General features: G+C 47.8%; 1 protein-coding gene across 1 annotated transcript in view; it reads left to right on the plus strand.

The window, feature by feature from the left end:
* Positions 1-15,550: 15,550 nt before the first annotated feature.
* Positions 15,551-20,114, plus strand: part of STON2 (stonin 2) — a 113,346-nt gene continuing 108,782 nt past the window's right edge. Inside the window, exon 1 of the mRNA XM_054567188.1 lies at positions 15,551-15,659. The gene's annotated coding sequence lies outside the window, so the exon portion shown is untranslated. The remainder of the gene's footprint in view (positions 15,660-20,114) is intronic.

A 20,114-nucleotide genomic window follows, 5' to 3' on the forward strand; every position in this document is an offset into this window, starting at 1 on the left:
ATAAATAAATAAAATCTTTTTAAAAAAGAGTTGAATAAGATCAGGTGCTTGTCCTCTGGCGAGGGGGTCATTACTATTTGACTGCAACGTGACTATGTGACAAGCATTAAGTGCTTTACATGCATTATTGAATTTAATCGTAAATATTCATGATGTTGGTACTATTCATGTCATTCTCATTTAACGGAGCGAGGCTTAGGCTAAGCAGCTTGCTCACTGTCACTCCAAATGCTAGCAACCCAATTCGTCTACACGTCTAGCACTAGACCTGCCACATTCCTCCTCCTGAAATAGCTATGGTAGTGGGAAAGGTGAATAGAGCTCACAGAGGCATCTGGCGCGTGCGATGTGAATCACACCCACTGTGTTCCGTTCTCCAAACTGCCTGCCCCCCAGCCCTCACTCCCCACCACCTTGGGCCAGGCCCACTCTCCTCCTCAGTCTCCACTCAGACTCGCCCAGCCCCACGGGACACCCACTTCACCTGTTATACTCCCCTCTGTGTGTTTCTTTGATAGCCCTTCCTACCATTGATTAGTCACAATATTTGTTTCTTCTCAGTCTCTCTGTTGGTAAGTCCTTCGAGGACAGACACCATTTCTGTGTCCTTCACCAGTGTGTGCCCAGAGCTTGGCTCGATGCCCAACAGCCACACAAATCAATTTGATTAATGTTTGAATTTATGGATGCACTTAGAAGTGCTTAAAAGACAGTTAAGACCCCAAGTCAGCTCTTAACAAAACCTGCTTAAGTGCAGATGTACTGGAAGGGTTTATCATTGTGCAACTTCCCCTATCTCAGCCCTATCCTCCCCAGGCCCTTGCAGGAAATCCCTGTGGGAAAACAGCTCTGCAGGAGGGAGAAGCAAGTGAGTTGCTTTCACAGTCTTTGCAGGGCCCAGAAATGACACATCCCACCCTGGAAAGAGTCCCCTGCCATCCAGAAAGAGGGGACCACTGACGTGGCTAAGCGCTTTGCAAATGGAAAAGCAACAAACATTAGTACATGAGCCACCACTGAAAAGAAACAAAAGACAACCTCTGCGTGGCAGTTCCACTCAGTACTGCCTGGATGGAGGCTTCTTATGTGCAAGACCTTGTGCCAGGAAAGGGGGAAACTCTGGTGGAGGTGGGGGGCCGCTGGACGGCGAAAGGACCCGGAGGGGCTGCTGGGTCAGTGCGCACACAGGCATCTGGGAAACGGGCCTCTCCACACATACCTTCCTTCACCCAGTAGGCCGATGCTGTCATGGGAACGTAATGCTGAAAGCCTGCCCAGAAATATGGTTCGGGAATTCACCTACGTTTTTTCAAAACGTACCTACTTTTGAAAACTAAGAAGCTTTCAAATGTCTCTTCCTTTCTTGGGATTTTGTGGCAAGGAGATAACATGACTATCCTTACTTCACCGCCTTCCCCCAGGTGGCCTCCCTCTATTGGTTTTGTTCCTGCTAAGGGGAGGGCAGTGCAGAGAAGAATCCGGATGCACACCCAGGTGGTCGGTCCTCTTTTACTCCAACAAGCATCGCTTCTTTCGAGGGTGGACAGTAAGTTGTACTGGGTTGTAATAGAGACACTCTAAGTTCCTTTCGTCCTTGTTGAATTTCTATCTAACCTCTCACATAGCTCATCATTTGAAACCCCTGTGAATTTGTTGCCCCTGAAAATCAGGGCTGTGTGACCATCAATTCCACTAGGGGGCGCCAAAGGGCCGCGATGGAGGGAAGGCACACTTTTGCGCGCACTCGGCCAGCCCTGCGAGGTGTGAAATGCACGCAGAGCCTCCTTGCTGGTGTCACTGACACAAGAGGCATGCCCTCTGCCACCCAAAATATTGCAGGCATTGTAGTGGTTTCAGTGGCCGCTCCCAACAGGACATTTTCATGTTTTAATTCTATAAACGTGGCCTTCCTGGGAAGAGAGATGAGATATTCTGAATTATTGGAGTAGGACCTAAATCTGATGACAAGTGTCCACAAAGGCAGAGAGATTTGACACAGACAGAAGAGGGCAAGCGTCCCGGCGAAGACAGAAGCAGAGACTGCAGTGAGGCGGCCCCAGAGCCAGCAAACGCCTGGAGCCCCCAGAAGCCTTCCGGGCAGGACGGAATCTCCCCTAGAGCCTCTGGGGGCGGAGGGGTCCCGCTAGTCCCAGGATTGGAAGAGGATAAATTCCTGTCGTGTGAAGCCACCAAGGTTGTGGCACTGTATTACAACAGTTCTAGAAAATGAATACAGTCGCCGCAGACCGTGCATTCTCACTGAGGGTAAGACAGCCCCCAAGGGGCAGAACATTGGCTCTTGGTTGGAGGGAAGTTGGTGAAAAAGTCTTACAGTACAAAGGACCACAGGACGTACACGGATGCACGGCACACATGCGTATTAAATGTGTATTCATGGGGAGCTGGGAGGGAAGGAGGATTAGGGGTCGTGGGGCGGGCCGGGGATGGTGAGGGGACCTGTCGCTCCCGGGGACTCCCTGAAGTGCCCCTTCCAGCCCCAAGGCGCGCCCTCCCCGAGAAGAATTCTGGTAAACGCTCGTTTCTTCATCGGGTTGTGTTCATGGGTGGCTGTAGCATTTGGGTGACATTTTCTGACCTCTCTTGCTTTGTGGGATCCTCCCAGCCGGCCAGCCCTCCAGCCTGGCTCGGCTCCTGCTGGACAAGAACAGAAACCGTCTCCTCGAGTCAGACGCAGGAAGCCGGGTCAGCCCCGGGGTCGGCCTCGGCCACCGGCCGTCGCCGGGGCGCGGGGGTGGGGTGGGGGGAGGAAGTGCGGCTGGCGCCCGGGAAGAAAGCAGCTGGGGTCGGGCGCGGACGGCCTCCCCGGCTCCGCCCGAGCCCGGCAGAGGGCGCTGCACGGGGCGGGAGCTCCGCCCGAGCCCCGCGGTCTTCGGGGGATGAAAGCTGCTGGGTGTTCACCAGCCCCGCGCTGGAGACGGACCCACAGGAACTGTTTTTTAATTGGAGCCATTTTTAAAGTTCCGCTGCACTGAGGTAATGGACACATCCAGTCTTAGGATGTTTAAAGCGTGTACATCGTGGTGATTTGCTCTATGTAGACAGGGTGAAAGGGTTTCTCCCATCTAGTTAATCAGCACACCCCATAGCCTCACAAATTTATTTATTTATTTTTTTTATTTTATTTTTTTGGTGAGAACATTTAAGGTCTACTTTCTCGGCACATCCATTACTCCTCCCATTGTAATGACATGCAAGAGAGGTTAAGAGTTATCCCAGACCGTTATTGGAGCCAAACGAGTGCATGAGTGGGAAGGAACGAAGACACTTTGACTGAGTGACACAGTTCGTGAGGATTTTTTTTTTTTTTTTTTTTTTAGCAATCGGGATACTCTAAAATCAAAAGGACATTGTTACACTGGAAGTGTTCCTGAAGTCGGCAAGGACGAGCTGAGACCGTCGCGGGAAGGCTCTGTCCGCTCGTTCACCCCGCGTCCCGGGCCGCAGCCCCAGCCGACGAGCGGCCCGCGGGCCCTGCGCCTGGCCCACGCCTGCGGCCTGAGCGCCGCGGGCCTCACGGCCGCAGACCCTGGGAGCCTCCGCCGGTCGCCGCCTTCCCCCTGCCGCCCGCACCCCGACTTGGCTCCACCTTGACGTGCACAGCGCCGGGCCTGAGCTCGCCGTGGCGATTCTTTGTCCCCTTGACAAAGAATCAGCGGAACCGGGATAAAACAGCCCTTGTGGGTCTCCACTTTTTTTCCATTGTTAGCGCCCTGAGGAACCACGGATATTTTTTCCCTAATTACCTGCTCTCCACGCTCATGAAATTTTAATATCATAGATAGACAGAATATCTGTTTATGTACCTTATGTATGTCTGTGCTTAACAGTCAAAAGGGAAATATTTCTTTGTCCCTGCAAAGAACCCATCCCCACCCCGTTGGCAGTGGTACGGTCGCCCTTGCGAGGGTGCGGGGTTGCCCTGCTGTGGACAGCAGCCGCCGAGAGCTCACCTAGGGGTGGGCCCGCAAGGGCTGGCTGAGTAAGCGAGCATGGAAGATACCATGTCGCCACACACGGGAAGTGAGGAATCCTGCTATGGGCTAATATATGATCTCCAAAATGCATTAAGTAAAAAAAGAAAAGAAAACAAAAACAAAAACAAAAACAAAAAAAATGCAAACAGCAGAGCAGTGTTTACCATTCTCGTAAAAAAAAAAAATACAGAAAGACTGGATATATGCCTTTGCACGAGCTTAAATGATCGCAGAGAGGATACGTGTGGCCGCTGTGACGCTACTGTGCGTAGAGCAAAGGGGACGTGGGCCAGCAGGACCGAGACGGGAGATCAGCTTCTGACTGCAGACCTCGAGCTGTGTGGTTATGCTGCCTGTTCAGACATTAAATGAAAAGTTAAAAATCTGGATATAAAGTTAGCATTTATGCTTTTTTGGTGTGTTTTCCTAGAATATCAGTGCCAGCAAAATTAGTAGTTTCCCTTTTACATCACTGTGCGAAGGATTTTATTTGCTGGGTTTAAGGATCTGAAAGCATAGCACGTGGCTTTTGCTCCCATTCTCCATTCCTACAACATCAGAACAAGGTTTCATCACCGAGGGGCTGGTCCATAACGTCTCTACAGCTGGAAGAGTTTAAACTACGTGGAGCCTGGCTGCTGTGGCTCAGTGGTGGCGCGCAGACTGTGAAAGGAAAGGTTGCCGGTTGGACTCCTGGTCAGGGCACACGCCTGAGCTGTGGGCCAGGTCCCCAGATGGGGGCATGGGAGAGGCCGTTGGTGGAGATTTCTCTCACATATCAATGTTTCTCTCTCTCTTCCTCCCTCACTTCCTCTCTGTCTAAAATATAAAAGTAAAAAAATCTTAAAAATATAAAAAATAAGTAAAACTGTATGGATCTTGAACACATAACTGCCCATACGCCCTGTTTTCCTCTCTCTTCATCTGTCTGCAGAGCCTTATGTTGATTGTCCACACTGAGGTTTATACAACGACTTTTCACACCTGCCACAGTAACTTCTATCCACTGGGTGTATATTCTAAGGCTAAAACGTTCCCCAGACATTCATGTCTTCAATGACTCATTTCCTAGGCATGGAGAATATAAGCCAACGAAGAGCTCTTTGCACATTCCATTTGCTGGATTCTACCTTTTTTTGTCTTTAAGATTGTCACCCAATTGGATGAAGCCTCCGTGAAGCTCTGGTCTGGACTGAGTCATCGGGTTGCTGTCAGTAGGTACTGAGTGCTAACGGTGGACTCACGGACTCAGCATTGGTTTCACTCCCTTTTTTAAAAAACATTTTATTTATTTTTAGAGAGAGAGGAAGGGAGGGAGAAAGAGAGGAAAAGAAACATCGATGTAAGAGAGAACCGCTGATGTTGAGAGAGAAATATCGATTGGTTGCCTCTCAGATGCATGCCCCAACCAGGGCCGGAACCTCAGCCCAGGCATGTGCCCCCACTGGGAATTTTACTTTGTGGGACGATGCCCAGTCCATTGAGTCACACCAGTCAAGGCTGGTTTCACTCGTGATAGAACCTGTGGCTTCATCCAAAAACCACTGCCAGGGCATTTTGGTGATGGTTAACTTCAACAGAAACAGGGGCAGCCCCCTGCGAAAAACCCGCAGAGGATCACCGCCAGCCCCTTTATAGGGTGTGGAAGCCCTGTGACTATGCTGGCATGTCCACACTGTCAGCAGGCAACCGTGGTGACATCATCGTGTTAGTACCGTTGGTACTTCGCCTTAACCTCACCACCATTTAATTTTTTAATGCTTGCAAATAGGATCTTCAAAGAAATAACTTGGCGCTGCCACCTTAGCTTTGGTGGAAGGCCCCAGAGCTCCCTCTGGCTGACATGGCCTGGCCAAGACGCAATCTGAGCATCTGAGGGTCAAGAAGGGGATGTGGCCCGTCCTTTTGAGGAGCTGGGGTCGGGGGGCTGTGGTGGGTCAGGAGCATGGGGCTGGTAAGGAGGGAAGGCTGCCCTCCATGGGTCTCTCTTGGGTGTTGGAGGACCCAGTCCGTCAAGTCAGCCTGCCGTGGTCATGGTTAGTGAGCGAAGAGGTGCGACATGGGGCTCCAGTGCCAGGAGGCTCAGCGGCCAGGCTCCCAGCTTGAATGGGTCCCCGCTGGACGCCGGTTCGCGTTCTTTCCGAACAGTCTCTCCATGTCCTCGCCTAACAGCCCTTGCTGCTGCCCAAACCCCGTAGAGATGACCAAATCATAATATAACATTTTTTAAAAAACAATTTTCATCCAATTAGTTGTTGGTTGTCATTAAGAGCTCTAGGGAGAAAGAGCTAGTTTTATATTTAGCAATTAGAAGCCTTCTGTTCCTTTAATGCTTAAGAAAACTTGATCAAATTTCCAAACTGAAGCAGAATTAAATGAAAAGATAATACCTTATATTGAAGATTTATTCTGGAAATAATGAAAAAGAAATGTATCATTAGGGGGTGGGGTCGGTCTCAGAATCACACGGCTCTAATAGCCTCATTAATTAAAATTGTTAGCCCAGCTTTTGGAGAGAGGTAGCACTTTCCCTCACTCTATAAAGACTCAAATCTCTAGGCCTCCCCAACCTTGCTAAGGGGAAGGCAGGGCACTTGATTAACAGCCTCATTAAGACTGCATGGGTTGGCAGAGAAAGAGAAAGGGATTCTGGGCAGGCAAAAATCAATAGATTCCATTACAAACACAATATGTATCTTGTGCTCTTAAATGACTTTTTTTTAAGGCAATCAACAACACTCATTCAAGTGCCCGGTATGTCCAGAGCATTAAATTGGGGGCTCAAGTCCTTCCCTCGTGAGCAGCTGACAGCCTAGCTAGAGAACAGGCACACTAACACACCCCCTAGTAAACTTACAATCCGTGATATGCCCAAGTACAATTGCACGTGCTTAAAAAAGAAAGATATCTGCACCCCCATGTTTACTGTAGTATTATTTACAATAGCCAACACATGGAAACAGCCTAAATGTTCATCAATGGATCAAAAGATAAGATGTGATACAAACACATACATGCGCAAAAACTGGAATATTACTAAGCCATGAAAAAGAATGAAATCTTGTTATTTGCAACAACATCGGATGAACCTGAGGGCATTATCCTAAGTGAAATAAGTCAGACAGAGAAAGACAAGTACTTTATGATCTTACTTATATGTGGAATCTAGAAAAAACAAACAAAAACAACAACAAAAATTGAGCTCATAGATACAAACAGATGGATTATCACTGGAGGTAAGAAGTGGGGGTGGGATAGGATAGGGGTGAAAGAGGTGAAGAGAATCAAAAGGTAAAAGTTTATGATTATAAAATAAATAAGCCATGGGGCTATAATGTAGAGTGTGGTGACTATAGTTAGTAATACTATATTGTATATTTGAAAGTTGCTAATACAGTAAATCTTACAAGTTCTTACCACAAGTAAAAAAATAATTTTGTAGTTATGTATGATGACAGGTGTTAACGAGAAATATTGTGATAATAATTTTGAAATACATACAAATATGAGAGCTTTGTGCTGTACAGCTGAAACTAATATAATGTTATATGCCAATTCTACCTTAAAAAAAAAAGACATGTGAAGCAGAATCTGTCACTGGGATCTTGTGACTGACCTTCTGATAATCTAAGATGGAAGAATCTACTGCAGTCATCTCCAACTTTTCCCAGTATAAGAAAACATTTTTTTTTTAAATTTCAGGGACCCCTATGTAATAATTGTCATATTTTTAATACTCAGTTAATGAACTAGAAAGACCCACAAATGCATTTACCAGTGGCTTGCAATAACTCTTATGTCCACCAGAGGGCACTAGCAAACATCTTTTTAACCACAAGTCTACAGAACAGGTATTTGAATTAGATTGACCTTGTGTCTTCTAATAACAATCCACCTAATTTGTTGGCAGATCTCCCTGAATCACTAATATAAGGATGATCTTTCAATAACTGTCTCAGAGAGATCTATGTGATGAAAGAAAAGCATAGGCCCTAGAATCTGAAGGCATAATTCCAGTTCTGCCTCTGTTGGCTGGGTAGTCTTGAAGAATAATCAAACTGAAGTCGAAGTAACAGGCATCATAATAACCCATCCCCTGCCTTCCTCATAGATTTGTTCTGAAGAGGAAATGTGTTTAACTTGCATTATCATTCAGCTGAATCCTCTGCAAAAACCTCACCCCTCTCTTCGCCACACTTCTTTCTGAGCAGTTAACAGTACTGGATGTTAAGTGCTTCTCCAGAGACAAGTGGGTTGTAGCTGTTCCACAATTGTTTGCTCCTATTCCCCTCTAAATATCTCCCAAGTAAAATAAAAGGTCTAGATCTGCACTGTCCAATACCATACCATTTGCCCTGTGAGACTGTTCAGTACTTGAAATGTGGCTAGTCTGAGGGGTGTAAAATTCACACCAACTTTCAAAGACCTAACATGAAAAAGAGATGTAAAATATTTTGTTCATAATTTTAATTTGATTATATGTTGAGATATTTTTGACCTATCAGGTTAAATAAAGTATATTATTAAAATGAATATGGCTACTGAAAACTTTTAATGATGCCTGTGACCCACATTATATTTCCATTGGACAGTACTGGTCTTGACTAAGTGGGTTTTCCATTTCTGCGCTGCCATGAGGCTCCATGATTCAAATATGAACAATTCTTAGAGGGAAAAGAAGTTCCAGCTGAGCCTGGGACACAAGCATCCACTCCTTGGAAACTAACCTATAGAAACACATACATGGTGTACAACATGTGAATGTAGCATTTTTATAGCATAAAGAAAGAAGCTGGAAATAAGCTAAATGTTCAACAGTTAGAGACTAGCTAATGAACAATGATACATCCTTATATCAGACAAGTACAACTATTAAGAACCCCCTGGGCTGTTGAACACCTAAAAAGAATACAATGTGTCAGTTACATCTTAATTTTTTTTAATTAACAAAAATCTTAAGCCACCTGAGTTATTAAAAATAAAAATTCATAAAAACTTCCCAGGCCTCTCTCTGAGAAATTCTGATTCAGCAGGTCTGGGGTGAGTCTTTATTTTTAAGAAGTGCCCCCCAAGAGATTCTGAGTTCCAGCCACATCTGAAACACACCAAAATAATATGTAAGTCTATATATCTAGTACATGGAAAAAATACCCAAGATAGTATTCAGAATAGTATTACATGATGATGTTTGTTTATAAATCAGTGTCACATACGTGTGTATAGATACCCATATCTATGCGTAGAAGATTGGTAAGGATATGAGCCCAGTTGCTACCTATGGTTGCCTCTGGGAAGTGTAAGGGGAAGAGGAGGGGCCTTTGCCTTTTACACATACTTCAGTGTTTGTTTGTTTATACATCATTTAAAGGGAGGAGGAGGAGAACTTGTGATTCCTTCAGTTCCCAAGTATTGAGAGGGAGGAGAGGAATGAGGCCGTCAGCGCAGCTCCCGGCCCAGGAGGTTCCCACGGGCGGGGGCGGGGTGGGGCAGGTCCTTCCCAGAAGCCCCATCCTGCCCCTGCCCTGGCCCTGCTGGGCTGGCTCTCCCTCCACTGCTGCCCCAACACACGGGGGTGCCCGAAGCCCATTTGACTAAATGACCTGGGAAGAGGGTTTTCCAGATCGCAGCTTGGCCCCCGCCAAGCCAGAGCAGGGAGGTCATGCAGCACAGCTGCAAACTATTTCAAGGAAACAGGTGGTGGCTCTGGCCCCTTCTAAGGTCTCTTCCCAGAGGACTTCAAAGCCCAGCCATAAATGCCTCTGTGGCGGGGAAAGGGGAGTGCAGGGCGACCCCATGTCCTCAGGAGCCTGCAGATACTACCTCCTGCAGAAGGGCGGCCTCAGACTGGTGGTATGTTCAGTCACGGGCCAGCTTTAAAAATCTTGTGCAGAGGAATAGGGTAGAGGCCGCACACCAGATCTACAAAACTGGAGCCTGTAGATGGGACTTAGGTGTCAGCATTCTGAAAGCTTCCAGAGGATTCCAATGTGCAGTCAAGGTCAAGACCAAGGGTCTTCTCCTTGCAACTAAAATGCCTGGAGCTGCAGCATGCCCTGGAAGTTTATTAGGAATGCAGAGTCTCAGGCCCCCGGCCAGGACCTAGTGAATCAGAATCTGCATTTCCACAAGATCCCAGGGTTTGGAAGCACCGCTGTACCAGGGGCTAGTTGATAAACACACAGGCTCTGGGAGCTTGCAAAGGGGCAGGATGCTAGCGATGCCCCTGACTGCTGTGTGCTCCTAAGAGATCCCTTCACCTCTCTGAGCGTCCTTATCCTCGCTGATATATAGTGAAGATGACAAACACTCCTCTTGGATTGCTGTGATGATTAAGCTAGATGACGCCTGTAAAGTGCCTGGTCCTTAGCACTCAGTAAACATGAGCTCCTGGTTTGTTGGAATCCCACCGTTTTTAACCCTGAAACACCACCTGCTGGGCTGGCCAGCAGGGTGTGAGTCTGTGCGGGTCATGCTTCTTGTCCAGCTCACCGCCCCCAGCCCGCCAGCGTCTAATGTCTCTTCTCTCCAGGGCCTCAGACATGGGGACCAGAAAGTCCTGGCTCAGTCCAGATGGTCTCTGATTCCAGAGTTGTTTTTCCTGTTGAAATCATGTGGTTGCTCCATCATTAGGAAAAGAAAAACAATAAAAGGGAGTAGGTTCTCGTGATTGCCGTAGAAGCTGCAAATGTGGAGCGTTTCTGTGCCAGCTGGAGAGAAGAAGGGTCTGGGGAAGGCCCTGGCCAAGTCCCGGCGCGCCCGGGCGTCAGGACTGCTGATTAACCTCGGACTGAGGCCTGAGGAGCTGTGCGAAGGCCTCCGTGTGGGACTGGGGACTGGGATGTGGATGGCAAGCGGTGGGCAGCTTAAAGCAATGCTGTGCTTTCAGGAGAGCACAGCTTCCTCCGATAACAGTACTATTTTATTATTATTTTTTAATCCCTTTTCATTCCCTGAACCATTACTTGAGTGTCTTCTAAGTGCCAGGCATCGTACTATTGTCTCATGTAACCATCAAAATCACCCCTTGAGGCTGGTATAACCCTCTCTTTTGCAGGTGATAAAATAAGCTGAGTTACTGGGTTTGAAGGCCAAACAGCTGTTGGCCGTCAGAGTTGGGATTGAGACAGAGGCTGTCCCGGATCCGCAGCCCACGGTGGTTCACTCTCATACCTTCTCCCACCCAGGGGGACGCGGCCATGGGGCTGCAGCTCCTTCTAGTTAAAGACTGGATTGTTAGTCTGTGTGTTTTTTCCCTCCTAGCATTGAGAGGCCCCATGTGCCTAACCCGCCCCCACCCCCACTCTCTTCATCCTCTGACAAGGGAGGATACCAGCCACACCATGAAATCCAGGTCTATATTCGCCTGCAAACTGTAAGAGTTTAAAATCATCCCTCTCATTCCCTGTCACCTTTCCATCAAAGACACATTTATTGGGGACGTCCGGAAATACACAGATGGGTAAAAAGAAGAGAAGTTCTGTTTGAGAGATGGGAGAGTGGAAGAAGGAACTCTTGGCAGTGGAGAACACGTGGTGGCTTTACGGGTCAAAAAAGAGGAATTTCAGGCAAAGGGAACATCACAGGTAAGGGGGCAAAGATTCATCTCTGTGCTCTTTTATTTTTCTTCCAATGCCGGCCCCTTCAGATAAAAGCTCACTGGGATTTTGAAGAACAAACTTGATTTTTAATTTTAAATGAATTCAGAATAATTATATTAATAGTACTTAACAATTCTTAACAGTCTGTGCTAGGCGCTGTCCTACTCACTTGATGTACATGATCTCATCCACACCTTGCAAGAACCCATTTCAGAGAGGGAAAAACTGAGGCACAGGGAGGCTAAGTATCTTGCTAAGGGGTCTCACAACAATTAGGTGACTGGACCAGGATTCAAACCCAGGCTGCCTGACTCCCACGTCTGTGCCCTTCCCTACCTGCTCTGTCATCTCTCACGTGTCAGAAACTCTAACGTACCACGGTATCCTCTGGCAATCTCACTTTGAAAATGGTTTCTTATCACTGGTTCCTAGCGCTGAGAGGGGCTGAGACCCAGGAGACCTGTACCTCTGCTACAGATATCTGTGTAGGAAACTCATAATAATAAACATGTTATTTATTAAGTGCCTGCTATGAGCCAGGCACAGAGTTAAGTTCTTCATAGACATCCCCTCATTCATTGCCCACCAGCTCCTCTGAAGTAGGTGTATTATTGTCCCACTTTATAAATAAGGAACTGGGACTCGGAAACTGACCCAGGTCAAATGGCAGGGAGCTGGCAGAGCTGGTGTCCACCGCAGGCCTCCTGAAATCAGAGCTCTGCCTCCCAACGACACTCCTGCGGGGCCTCTTTATCTTGGATGTCATTTCTCTTTCTTCTTTAGTTTTCTGATCTGTCAAATGGGACTAACAAACACAACTAATTTCTGTGTGTAATTGTGTAGATTTACAAAGAATTCTCAGGTGCCTGATCTCATTGGAATCTCACAGCAACCTGAGGAAGGTAGAGTAGCACATCTTCCAACCAGGTCTTCTCTGGCTTCTCCTCAGTGCATCCCCAGAATGTGATCTCTCTCAATGGGGAGGGCAGGAGGGACCAGAAGGTGGTCTCAGTCACACAGGAATGCCCATCCCTCCTCTCCAGAGCTGACGACCGACCCGGGAGAGCATGATGTCACTGCACTGGTCCGTGGAAAGGGAGGAAGGATGTCAACCAGAAGAGCCTGTCGGCACTGTGGGGCCACGGGCTGGAAAGGCCTGGCGGTGAACGGGCATGAGCACCTGGCGGTGGGCTGGGACGGCTGCCTTGAGGGCCAGGACGGAATAGAGAATTTCTGCCCGGGCCTCCTCATCTGCCCCTTGCTCTGTGCTTTTTGCGAACCTGCCGACACATCTAAGCCACACTCGGTAGGACAACTTGTGTGCCTCCTCACGTGGCTCTAAGCTGCTCAGTGACCCTGTCTTTTTTTTTTTTTTTTTTTAATCCACAAAATGTTGTGGCACAAAGTATTTATTTTACAATGAATGAATTTTTCTGTGGGGACACCACATTACAGGAAAACACTTAGAATGTCACTACGTTCTACCAGTTCAAGTTCAATGAAAGTTCAGGCCATGGGAGGGAAAGATCAACATGAACTAGAAGGTGCACTAAAGGAGTTAAGGACAGTAAAAGACTTGAGCTGGAAACAGGAAATCTAAATAAAGATTCAATATCACAGCAGCGTCTTACCAGCAAGATTTCCCACTCGGAAGCGTTTATATGGTGTGCGAGAGGGGACATTTGGAGGGGAGCAGGGAAGGAGTCAAGTCCTTGCAAGGAAATTCTCTTGTTTCTTCTTCTTTTCAGCCTTGTCAAGACCAGCCCTTTGGAATTTGGCTGACATCGTCTGCACTCCTTTTTCTTCTAAGAATTCCACAAAATGCTTGGTCTATAAATATTTGTGGAATGGGAGCACCTTGCCATAAAGACAAAACTAAACACTGTATTACTGACTGAAGTGCACTGAGTTCATAGAAAGGAGAAGCGTGGGAGCAGCGAGGTCCTCCTGAAGGACTTCTAGTGGACGCAGGCCTGAGCGGGGCTGCGGGCCGTAAAGACATCGACGGTCCCGCTCCTCCACGCTGCAGCATTTTTTCACGCTGCCGATTAAGATGGCTCTAGTCCTAACCCAGCAAAAGCTACTCTGCAGGTGGAGAACTCGCTGGCCACGTGCGACTGTTTAAACATAAGGACAATTTAAAATTCAGTTCTTCCATTGCACTAACTACATTTTGAGTGTTTAAGAGTCCCATGTGCCTAGTGGCTTCCATATGGAGTAGCTCAGATACAGAACATTGCCATCACCATGCACTCTTCAATGGGACAATACGAATCTAAGGAGGGACTCCCTCTGGGTTGCTGAAGGTGGGAGCGTGAGGGGAGACAAGGCAACTTGCAACTGCTTTGTATAGGTTCTCTTTCCCTTCATACTTCCATACTTTTAGCTACTACACTTTAGGATTTAACTAACGTGCCCTTCTTCAATGATGGCTTCCGTACTCTCAGAATACAGGCTGTATGCAATTTTTAAAACAATTCAGCAGGTTTGTTTTTTTTTTTAACAGTTCACTAAGTTGTGTAACCATAACCACAAGGTCATTCCACAACATTTGCTTCGCTCCAAAAGGAAACTCCATATCCATTAAACCAGTCACTGCCTGTTTTCTCCACACCCATCCTCTGGCAACCACCAACCTGCTTTCTGTCTTTAAGCACTTAGCTATTGTGGTTGTTTCAGCTAAATGGGATCATACTATATGCATCCTTTTGTGTCTGGCTTCTTTCACTAATCATAATATTTCCAAGGTTCATCCATATTGTAGCATGTATCAGTATTCATTCCTTTTTATGGCTGAATAATATTCCATTGTGTGGATATACCACATTTTATTTATCCATTCATCAGTGGATGGACCTTTGGGGTATTTACATTTTTCACCTATTCTGAATGATGCTGTTGTGAACACTTATGTATAAGTTAGTGTGGGGACAAAAGTTTTTAATTCTATTGAACATACACCTAGGAGGGGAATTATTCAGTTGTATGGTACCTCCATGTTTAACTGAGGAACAGTCAAACTTTTTTTTTCTAAATCGGTTGCACAATTTCATCTTGTGTACATTTAAGAGAGAGCTGATTAAGGCAGAATAACACATCTTCCAACCAGAGCTTATTTTTCTCTTTACCAGGCAGAGCCTGGGAGAAAACGTCTGGAGGACTAAAGATTGTGGAAGAAGAAATGGAAGGTGTGGACAATTTTAACTCCTTATAATCTCTCTTCACTCTAATTTGAACCTCTCTACTGCAGCATGGAGTGACTAAGTTTGTCTTCCAGATGAAAATCTCTCCATACTCAGAACTGATGTCGTTCGTCCACATTTTCCACGGGACATACGGACATCCTTATGGCTGCTCTTTCCTGTATTTGTGGATTAATGCATGTGAAGCACTTGGAAAATTGCCCGCGGCAAATAGTTTGCGCCAAGGACATGTTAGAGTTGTTGTTATCACCATCAACATCATTCAGCCTCACCTGAGTCCACAAACGCAATTTGGAACCCATTATTTACAAGCCACTGTCCTGCGTCCTACGCCTTTTAGAGTCAAAGTATCAAAATGAACAGGTAGTCAAAACCCCACGTGGGAATGAGGCCAGAGAAGCAACTATAGCCACCGTCTGGCATTGGCAAGCGGTGTGGGAGAGACTCCAAGGCGATCCCCACTCCCTGCCACCCCCGTGCTACTCGCAGGGATGCTTTCCTCTCCCCTCCTCGTCTGGACGGCGGCGCCAGCCGGCGCTAAGGGGTTCAGCGTCTGGATCCCGACCCACCGTGCAGCGGGTGCGAGCCTGCGGCGCCAGGGCACGGGGAGTAGGTCTCGCAGGCGCGGGGCGCACCCCACCGCCCGGGCCCTGGGCCGCCCAATGAGGGCGCGGCTTGGGCGCTGCAGCCAATCCGGAGCGGCGGGAGCAGCGCCCCGAGTGGCGAGCCAGCCGCGGCGCTGCGATCCGGAGCGAGCGCGGCGAAGAGCAGCGCGGGCCGGAGTGGATCCCCGGACCAGCCCAGCCGGCTTTGCCTCGGCGACCTTCCGGCAGAAACTCGGGACCCTGCGGGCGGCGTCACCGGTAACCGCGCCCAGCAAAGGGAGGGCGGGCGTGCCGGGGAGAAAGGGGCCCCGCAGGTGGAGCGGGCAGGGGGCGGGCCGGCCGCGAGGTCCTAGCGCCGCCCCTACTGCACGAGCCCCTCGCGCCTGTGCCTGCTTCGTCCCGAGTCCCCGGGAGGCGCGACATTTCCACACGCCGCGGGCGTCCAGGAGTGGGAGGAGGGGAGGTGAGTCTGTCTAAGGCGGGCGGGGGTGTGAGAAGACACCTGCGACCCTTGTACTCAGACACTATTTGCCAACGCGTGCCTTACCCAAGATCTGGGTCCCCAGGACGTTTTCGTTGTCCCAAGCGGGGAGACGACAACAAGTGGCCCTGGGGAGGGTGCCTACCTCCCCCCGCCCCCCAACGCCTGAAATCTCGGCCTTGGCTTTCCTCCCCACCTTTGGGGTGTTTGGAGACAGGACCCCAGCCAGGACTCTCAGGCGCGCTGCCCGCTGGACAGCGCCCAGAGGCGTCCTGGACCCGGCGGACCCCGGGTTTGGATGGAGTTTCCTCCGCGGGTTGCCAAGCAATTTGCCGGACACCCGCCTCTGGCTGGGATAAAGAGTTGAAGATGAGAGTGTGTTTGGGAGTGAGTGAGTGGGTGAGCGAGTGTGTACAGTGTGTACAGTGTGTGTGTGTGTGTGCGTGCGTGCGTGCGTGCGTGTTTGTGTGGCAGCTCTTACTAAAAGGAGCTGCCTGAAGGATGTGAGTGAATCATTAACTGTGGTCTTGGGCAGCTGCTGGCCCCTGCCTGTCTCTTTCCCCTAGGCAGGTCCTTCAGGCTCTCTGAGCCTCACTCTCCTGATCTGTAAGGCGGCAATGATTGCACCCGCCTGATAGCGTTGTTTTGAGGAGTAAATGAGGCAATGCCTGAAAAGCACAGAGCACTGCGCTAAATACTCAATTATTGCTGGCTCTTATTATTTACATACTATATGGAATGGATGGTCTTTTAAAGAGCAAATCAGAGGAGTCCAAACTGGCCCAGCGACCATTTGAAGCTCTGAATAGCTTTCTACACTTGAAGAGAAAACATGCTATTAATGTTTCTGATGGTATCATTCAAAGGTAATGTATCCCTTGAGGGGTAAAAACTTGCTCTATTAGAATAGTGAGATAAATGGATTCCAACTAGTGTCTTAGAAAACCTTTGTAACCCTTGAAAAAATTGGTATGAATGCTGCATGAAGAGAATATCGTAGTACTTTGTTGAGTGCTTGTCTTTCATTAGTATGGCTGATCTGGGGTTGGGGGGGATTGGAAGATTCTTCTACTTTCTTCTCCTCCCTTAAACAAACAAGTAAAGGAGGAAGAGAGAAAAAACAAAGCCCAACCACACAACAAAATGCCAGCAGCTCCTGGAAGTCTAAATTGCAGTTGCCACTTTAGGCGGGTTTTCACATGTCTGACCTGGGTGGTCTGGTTCAGTGCTTTGCCACTGTGTCACTTTCCTTTTCTTGTTTAACCTGAAGAGCAAATAAACATTTGGTGCCATTCGTTTTTCTTCTTAAAACCGGAAATATCAATATGTAGTGGACACTTGGAATTCTGAACCCTCTGCTACCTAGCCTCCTACCCTGTGACAGACCCAAAGGAACCTTCCTTCCCAAAGGCTCCTAGAGCCCTGGAAGTGGGAATCTCCTTGTCTTATCACGCCACACTGCCCCCATGGCTTGGAAAGGCACAAACTGGCCCTGTTCTCTAGGGTCTCTGGGACCTTTCCCAGGAGCCGTAAGAATAAAAACATCCACGGAGAGAAAGTGATTATCTTCTCAGGGGGTAGGAAGCCCACTTTCAGATGCAAATCTTTCAGGTGTCAAATTAATTCAACAGCCCTTTCAGTTGTTAAGACTTTTTTTACTCCTTTACTAGAGTGGGAGGATTGGAACGCTTGCTGTGGGAGGAGGGAGAGAGGGAGGGAGGGAGGGGGGCCGGGGACGAGTGCTTAGTGCAGGACAGACCTGCACCTGGTGAGAACACTGTCTCTGTGGCCGACAGCCCGGGAACCAGGACAAGGTTGCTGCTCTGCATCAAAGGCTCCCATTCTGTGAAATGAAGGCTCATATTTATTTATTTATTTGTTTGTTTATTTATTTTAAAGAGGAGTTGTTTTAAGGAATGGAAAACCTTACGTGTAGCTCCAGGGACATAGTTACAGGTCTGTGGTATCCAGAGGAGGTCTTAAAGGTAGAGGTGATCCTTTAGACCTGGGAAAGGAAAAAAAGACTTGATTGAGGGAATAACACCTGAACTGAGCATAGAATGATGAGCCGGTCTCTTGTGCAGACAAGAGGCAGGTGGGTTTGGAAGGGAGGGTAGCTGAGGAGAGAAGACATTGCAAGCAGAGAGGATATGGGAGATCAAAAATGCTCCAATAGTGAGTTTAGGCTGAACGGTAACCCCCAAATCTCAGTGGCTTATGACAGCCAAAGTTTATTTCTCACTTATGCTGCATGTGCGACGTAGATCAATTATGTTTGTGTTTCTGATCTGTTTTCACTCTGCGACCCACTGAGGCTTAAAAACCAGCTTCTTTCTGGGATGATACCTCACTTATGGTAAAGGGAAAAAAAGAGCACAGGGCAGAGCAAATACAACACTTAATGTCTGCTCAGAAGCAGATGGCACTTCAGCTTTTTTGCTATTGGCCAAAGTCAGTCACATGGCCAAAGCTCCTGTCAGTGGTATGGGAAAATATAAACCTCCTGCAGACAGTAAGATGTGGCCAAGTAGGAGGGAAAGTGCAGAAGAAAAACAAGGCCGGGGAAGTGGCCTAGAGGCAGATGATGAAAGGCCTGGGTCTTTTGCTAGGGGATTGGGACTGTATCTTAGGGGCGGGGAGCAACCACCGAAGGGTTTTAATTGGGTATCAACATCAGATTTGAAGGTGGAGTATCTCTAGTGGCAATGTGGTGAGATTGAAGCGGGTGGGACTAGAGGGCCAAGATGATGAGGGCCCGAACTAATACAGCTGCCTCCTGTCTCTCATTGTCACATGACTTCTGATTCCACTGCTGGAAAATGACTCAGTTGGCACTCGAGTGGCTTGTCTTGTTTACAAGTCCTCTCCGAAAATGCACATGTTCTCTCATCTGAGAGTCACTCTTTTGTAATATTATCTAAAGCCAGCAGTTCACTAACTTTACTGTGCATCAGAATCACCTGTAGGATCACCTGAGCGAAAGCACAGTCACCGGGGCCTCACCCCTAGAGCTTCTGAATCAGTGGGTCTCTTGTGGGCCTGGGAACTCGCATTTCTGAGAAGTGCTCAGGTGATGCCGATGCTGCTGGTCCAGAGGCCACACTGTGAAAACTACAGAACTAAAAGGAGAAATTAAGACATGGCAGAGGGAAAGACCTGAATAGAAGGGCCTAGTGGAAGGAGGAAAAAGTCTGGAAGGTCCCAGCATCCCATGGGGCACATTTGCTGAAGGCCGTCTCCAGCAATGAGCAGTGTGGTAAGAGTGACAGTCACTAGGAGCATATTAAATTTCAAATGCAATTCTCATAGTGAGGAAATGAAAAAAAGCTTGAATTCATGGACTTTGAATACAAGAAGAGGACAAGTGCTGCTTTCATCCCCTCCCTTTGTCATTCTGCCCTGACTCCCCATGCTGTCACTGGGCGCACACCCTTTCGCCTGGAATACACCCGAGCCTGTCAGTGTATTCCAGTCCTGACCCATCACACTTGTTGCCGTCCTTGTGTTAATTTCTGGGGCTGGGTTAGCCCACTGGGTGGACTTTTGGCTGAATATTGAGAAAGTCAGACTAAGGAATTTCTCACTTCACTTGGGGTCACCTTCCTGAATCAACATGTGTACCATGTGATTATGCAAATCGTGATCAACACCCCCAGGATAAATAATTCCATGAGAAACCACGGTCTTCCTTGGTTTAGCGGATACCAATGGATGGAACAAGTCCCAACAATTCTCTTAACTGTGACTCACCACTTCTGTAATGAGAGAGCATTCCAAGAATGAACGTTAAGGAGAAAATATGTTGGTGTGTGCAACATGACACAAGAAATAAAACATAGTGAGGATTTGTTTCCTTTTTACTGTATTCTTCTCAATCCTGGCTGTGGCAAAAGTTTGAACTCTACGAGGGCACAGATAATCAGTGATATGCCTGCCCAGCAGACACCATGTGAATGCATGAAATACTTTGAGGGTCAACATTATTTTGAGGGCCAGTTAGCAGCTTGAAACATCATTTGTTTCATGGTGGGGTGAGTGCAAATTGGAATATTGGAGTGTGGATAGAATATACTAGAAATTCTATGCATGTTAAATTTGTATAAAATAAGGCATGTCTTGGTGGGCCCAAGCTGTAAAATGAAATGAACAAGATTTGAAAAGAGCCTTTTCCTGTTGAGATTTGACAGAGAAATAACACCTTAAAGGTGTGCACTTTGAGGCAGGAAAATTCC

This window comes from Pteronotus mesoamericanus, unplaced genomic scaffold (genome assembly GCF_021234165.1).
Source record: "Pteronotus mesoamericanus isolate MK-2021 breed Mesoamerican mustached bat unplaced genomic scaffold, CSHL_Meso_final contig_182, whole genome shotgun sequence".
NCBI lineage: Eukaryota > Metazoa > Chordata > Mammalia > Chiroptera > Mormoopidae > Pteronotus > Pteronotus mesoamericanus.